At 40.7% G+C, this 6,360-nt stretch overlaps 1 non-coding gene across 1 annotated transcript; it reads right to left on the bottom strand.

The window, feature by feature from the left end:
* Window positions 1-832: 832 nt before the first annotated feature.
* On the bottom strand, window positions 833-936 carry LOC112713363 (small nucleolar RNA R71). Its single transcript, XR_003158337.1, has one exon. It is a non-coding gene; the product is annotated as a small nucleolar RNA R71 (small nucleolar RNA).
* Between the last annotated feature and the right edge of the window lie 5,424 nt (window positions 937-6,360).

A 6,360-nucleotide genomic window follows, 5' to 3' on the forward strand; every position in this document is an offset into this window, starting at 1 on the left:
AAAATTCTTTTTAATTGTTTTAAATTTTAATTTTAATCTTATCTTATCTCTAATTTTCGAAAATTACTAACCTCTTTTTCAAAAATTATTTTCGAAATTTCTCTTCTCTTCTCTTATTCTATTTAATTAATTAATTACTAACACTTCTCTTCACCTCTCTTCATCTAAGAATCCAAACTTCTTATATCCCTTGTATTTGGATTCTTCCCCCCTTTCTCTGTCTACTAACAGAAAGGAATCTCTATACTGTGACATAGAGGATTCCTCTTTCTTTTCTTGTTTTCTTCTCTTTCATATGAGCAGGAATAGGGAAAAAGGCACTCTTGTTGAAATTGATCCAGAACCTGAAAGGACTCTGAAGAGAAAATTAAGAGAAGCTAAATTACAACAATCCAGAAATAACCTTTTAGAAATTTTCGAACAAGAGAAGGAGATGGCAGCCGAAAATAATAATAATAATGCAAGGAGAATGCTTGGTGACTTCACAAAGTCAACGTCAAAGTTTGATGGAAGAAGCATCTCCATTCCTGCCATTGGAGCCAATAACTTTGAGCTTAAGCCTCAACTAGTTGCTTTAATGCAACAAAACTGCAAGTTTTATGGACTTCCATCTGAAGATCCTTATCAGTTTTTAACTGAGTTCTTGCAGATCTGTGAGACTGTAAAGACAAATGGAGTTGATCCTAAAGTCTACAGACTCATGCTTTTCCCTTTTGCTGTAAGAGACAGAGCTAGAATATGGTTGGATTCACAACCTAAGGATAGCCTAGACTCCTGGGATAAGCTGGTCACTGCCTTCTTAGATAAATTCTTTCCTCCTCAAAAGCTGAGCAAGCTGAGAGTGGATGTTCAAACCTTCAAACAAAAAGATGGTGAATCCTTCTATGAAGCTTGGGAAAGATACAAGCAGCTGACCAAAAGATGTCCATCTGACATGTTTTCAGAATGGACCCTATTAGATATATTCTATTATGGTCTCTCTGAATTTTCGAAAATGTCATTGGACCATTCTGCAGGTGGATCTATTCACCTGAAGAAAACGCCTGAAGAGGCTCAAGAACTCATTGACATGGTTGCAAACAACCAATTCATGTATACCTCTGAGAGGAATCCCGTGAATAATGGGATACCTCAGAAGAAAGGAGTTCTTGAAATTGATGCTCTGAATGCCATATTGGCTCAGAATAAAGTGTTTACTCAACAGGTCAACATGATCTCTCAAAATCTGAATGGATTGCAACATGCATCCAACAGTACTAGAGAGGCAGCTTCTGAAGAAGCTTATGATCCTGAGAACCCTGCCATGGCAGAGGTTAATTACATGGGTGAACCATATGGAAACACTTATAACCCATCATAGAGAAATCATCCAAATTTCTCCTGGAAGGATCAACAGAAGCCTCAACAAGGCTTTAACAATGGTGGACGCAATAGGCTGAGCAATAGCAAGCCATATCCATCATCTTCTCAGCAACAGACAGAGAATTCTGGACAAAACACTTCTAATTTAGCCAATATAGTCTCTGATCTGTCAAAGGCCACTTTCAGTTTCATGAATGAAACAAGATCCTCCATTAGAAATTTGGAGGCACAAGTGGGCCAGCTGAGTAAGAAAGTCATTGAAACTCCTCCCAGTATTCTCCCAAGTAATACAGAAGAGAATCCAAAAGGAGAGTGCAAGGCCATTGATTTAGTCAATATGGCCGAATGCACAAGGGAGGAGGAGGATGAAAATCCTAGTGAGGAAGACCTCCTGGGACGTCCCTCAAGCAAGAGGGAGTTTCCTATTAAGGATCCAAAGGAATCTGAGGCTCATATAGAGACCATAGAGATTCCATTAAATCTCCTTCTACCATACATGAGCTCTGAAGACTATTCATCCTCTGAAGAGGATGAAGATGTGACTGGAGAGCAAATTGCTCAATACTTAGGAGCTATCATGAAGCTGAATGCCAAGTTGTTTGGTAATGAGACTTGGGAAAGTGAACCTCCCTTGCTCATTAGTGAACTAGATACTTGGATTCAGAAAACTCTACCTCAAAAGAAACAAGATCCTGGCAAGTTCCTAATACCTTGTACCATAGGCACCATGAGCTTTGAAAAAGCTCTATGTGATCTAGGGTCAGGGATAAATCTTATGCCACTCTCTGTAATGGAGAAGCTAGGGATCATTGAGGTACAACCTGCCTTGTTCTCATTACAATTGGCAGACAAGTCATTGAGACAGGCTTATGGAATAGTAGAGGACGTGTTAGTAAAGGTTGAGGGCCTTTACATCCCTGCTGATTTCATAATCTTAGACACTAGGAAGGAAGAGGATGATTGCATCATCCTTGGAAGACCTTTCCTAGCCACAGCAGAAGCTGTGATAGATGTCAACAGAGGTGAGTTAGTCCTTCAATTGAATGGGGACTACCTTGTGTTTAAGGCACATGGCCATCCCTCTGTGACAAAAGAGAGTAAGCATGAAGAGCTTCTCTCAGTTCAGAGTCAAGAAGAGCCCACACAGTCAAACTCTAAGTTTGGTGTTGTGAGGCCACAACCAAACTCTAAGTTTGGTGTTAAGACCCCATGTCCAAACTCTAAGTTTGGTGTTGGGACTACACTAACATTGACCTGATCACCTTGTGGCTCCATGAGAGCCACTGTCAAGCTATTGACATTAAAGAAGCGCTTGTTGGGAGGCAACGCAATTTTATTTATCTAATTTTTATTTTATTATTATTTTGTGTTTTATTAGGTACATGATCATGAGGAGTCACGAAAAAATCATAAAAATTAAAAACAGAATCAAAAACAGCAGAAAAAAAATTCACACCCTGGAGGACGCACAGGCTGGCGTTCAACGCCAGTAAGATGCATCTGGCCGGCGTTCAACGCCAGAACAGAGCATCATTCTGGCGCTGAACGCCAGAAACAAGCAACATTCTGGCGCTGAACTCCAGGAATGTGCCCAGAGAAGAAAAGATGGCGCTGAACGCCAGTAACAAGCATGAAACTGGCGTTCAACGCCAGAAACATGCTTTACATGGGCGTTGAACGCCCAGAACGTGCACCAATGGGCGTTTAAACGCCAGAATGGTGTGCAAAGGCATTTTACATGCCTATTTGGTGCAGGGATGGAATTCTTTGACACCTCAGGATCCTGTGGACCCCACAGGATCACCTCAGGATCTGTGGACCCCACAGGATCCCCACCTACCATATTCCCTAATTACACTCTCCTAATCCTAATCACACTTTCCTACTCCCCATGTCACACTTCCCAACACTCCTCACCAATCACCTCAATTCCTCTTCCCAATTGCCCCATTCACCACTCACATCAACCCACTCTTCCCCATAAACCCCACCTACCTTCATAAAATTCTTCTTCTCTTCTTTTCTCTATTGCTCGAGGACGAGCCATATTTTAAGTTTGGTGTGTGGTCAAAGCACAATCTTTTTTGTTTTCCACTACCATCAATGGCACCTAAGGCCGGAAAAGGAAAAGGGAAGACAAAAGCTTCCACTTCCGAGTCATGGGAGATGGAAAGATTCATCTCAAAAAGCCATCAAGACCACTTCTATGATGTTGTGGCAAAGAAGAAGGTGATCCCTGAGGTCCCTTTCAAGCTCAAAAAGAATGAGTATCCGGAGATCCGACATGAGAACCGAAGAAGAGGTTGGGAAGTCTTAACCAACCCCATGCAACAAGTCGGAATCTTAATGGTTCAAGAGTTCTATGCCAATGCATGGATCACTAGGAACCATGATCAAAGTATGAACCTGAATCCAAAGAATTATCTCACAATGGTTCGGGGGAAATACTTAGATTTTAGTCCGGAAAATGTGAGGTTGGCGTTTCACTTGCCCATGATGCAAGGAGATGAACGCCCCTACACTAGAAGGGTCAACTTTAATCAAAGGTTGGACCAAGTCCTAATGGACATATGTGTGGAAGGAGCCCAATGGGGAATAGACTCCAAAGGCAAGCCAGTTCAACTAAGAAGACTGGATCTCAAGCCTGTGGCTAGAGGATGGTTGGAGTTCATTCAACGCTCTATCATTCCTAATAGCAACCGATCTGAAGTTACTGTGGATCGGGCCATCATGATTCATAGCATCATGATTGGAGAGGAAGTAGAAGTTCATGAGTTCATAGCCGACAAGTCCTCCACCATGGCAAGGCTAGCTTTTCCTCACCTTATTTGCCATCTGTGTTACTCAGCTGGAGTTATCATAGAAGGAGATATCCCCATTGAAGAGGATAAGCCCATCACCAAGAAGAGGATGGAGCAAGCAAGAGAGACCATGCACGGCTCTCAAGAGGTGCATGAGGAAGCTCATCATCAACAAATCCCTGAGATGCCTCAAGGGATGCACTTTCCTCCCAACAACTATTGGGAGCAACTCAATACCTCCTTAGAAGATTTGAGCCACAATGTGGAACAATTAAGGGTGGAACATCATGAGCACTCCATCATTCTCCAAGAAATAAGAGAAGACCAAAGAGCAATGAGGGAGGAGCAACAAAGGCAAGGAAGGGACATAGAAGAGCTTAAGAACATCATTGGTCCTTCAAGAAGAAGATGCCACTAAGGTGGATTCATTCCTTGTTCTTATTTCTTCTGTTTTTCGGTTTTTAAAGTTGTATTTATCTATGTTTTGTGTCTCTACTTCATGATCATTAGTATGTAACCATGCCTTAAAGCTATGAATAAAATCCATTAATTCCTTCACCTCTCTTAAGTGAAAAATGTTTTAATTCAAAAGAACAAGAAGTACATAAATTTCGAATTTATCATTGAATTTAATTTAATTATATTGATGTGGTGACAATACTTTTTGTTTTCTGAATGAATGCTTGAACAGTGCATATGTCTTTTGATATTGTTGTTTATGAGTGAAGCAAGAAAAAGCAGTGAAAAAGGAAGCTTGCGAAAAAAAAAAGAAAATAGCGAAAAAATAATAGAAAGAAAAAGAGAAAGCAAACAGAAAAAGCCAATAGCCCTTAAAACCAAAAGGCAAGGGTAAAAAGGATCCAAGGCTTTGAGCATCAATGGATAGGAGGGCCTAAGGAAATTAAATCCAGGCCTAAGCCGCTAAATCAAGCTGTCCCTAACCATGTGCTTGTGTCATGAAGGTCCAAGTGAAAAGCTTGAGACTAAGTGGTTAAAGTCGTGATCCAAAGCAAAAGAGTGTGCTTAAGAGCTCTGGACACCTCTAACTAGGGACTCTAGCAAAGCTGAGTCACAATCTGAAAAGGTTCACCCAGTCATGTGTTTGTGGCATTTGTGTATCTGGTGGTAATACTGGAAAACAAAGTGCTTAGGGCCACGGCCAAGACTCATAAGTAGCTGTGTTCAAGAAACAACATGCTTAACTAGGAAAATCAATAACACTATCCGAAATTCTAAGTTCCTAGAGAAGCCAATCATTCTGAACTTCAAAGGAAAAAGTGAGATGCCAAAACTGTTCAGAAGCAAAAAGCTACAAGTCCCGCTCATCTAATTATAATTAATATTCATTGATATTCTGAAATTTATAGTATATTCTCTTCTTTTTATCCTAATTGATTTTCAGTTGCTTGGGGACAAGCAACAATTTAAGTTTGCTGTTGTGATGAGGGGATAATTTATACGCTTTTTGGCATTGTTTTTAGGTAGTTTTTAGTAAGTTTGAGCTACTTTTAGGGATGTTTTCATTAGTTTTTATGTTAAATTCACATTTCTGGACTTTACTATGAGTTTGTGTGTTTTTCTGTGATTTCAGGTAAATTCTGGCTGAAATTGAGGGACTTGAGCAAAACTCTGAAAAAGGCTGACAAAAGGACTGCTGATGCTGTTGGAATCTGACCTCCCTGCACTCGAAATAGATTTTCTGGAGCTACAGAACTCCAAATGGCGCGCTCTCAACGGCGTTGGAAAGTAGACATCCAGAGCTTTCCAGCAATACATAATAGTTCATACTTTATTCGGAAATTGACGACGTAACTTGGCGTTGAACGCCAAGTACATGCTGCTGTCTGGAGTTAAACGCCAGAAAAACGTCATGATCCGGAGTTGAACGCCCAAAACACGTCATAACTTGGAGTTCAACTCCAAGAGAAGCCTCAGCTCGTGGATAGATCAAGCTCAGCCCAAGCATACACCAAGTGGGCCCCGGAAGTGGATTTATGCATCAAATACTTACTCATGTAAACCCTAGTAGCTAGTTTAGTATAAATAGGATGAGTTACTATTGTATTAGACATCTTTTGACAGTTTAATCTCTTGACTATTCGGTCACTTGATCATGGAGAGGGCTGGCCATTCGGCCATGCCTGAACCTTTTACTTATGTATTTTCAACAGTGGAGTTTCTGCACACCATATATTAA

The sequence above is a fragment of the Arachis hypogaea genome, chromosome 9 (genome assembly GCF_003086295.3).
Source record: "Arachis hypogaea cultivar Tifrunner chromosome 9, arahy.Tifrunner.gnm2.J5K5, whole genome shotgun sequence".
NCBI lineage: Eukaryota > Viridiplantae > Streptophyta > Magnoliopsida > Fabales > Fabaceae > Arachis > Arachis hypogaea.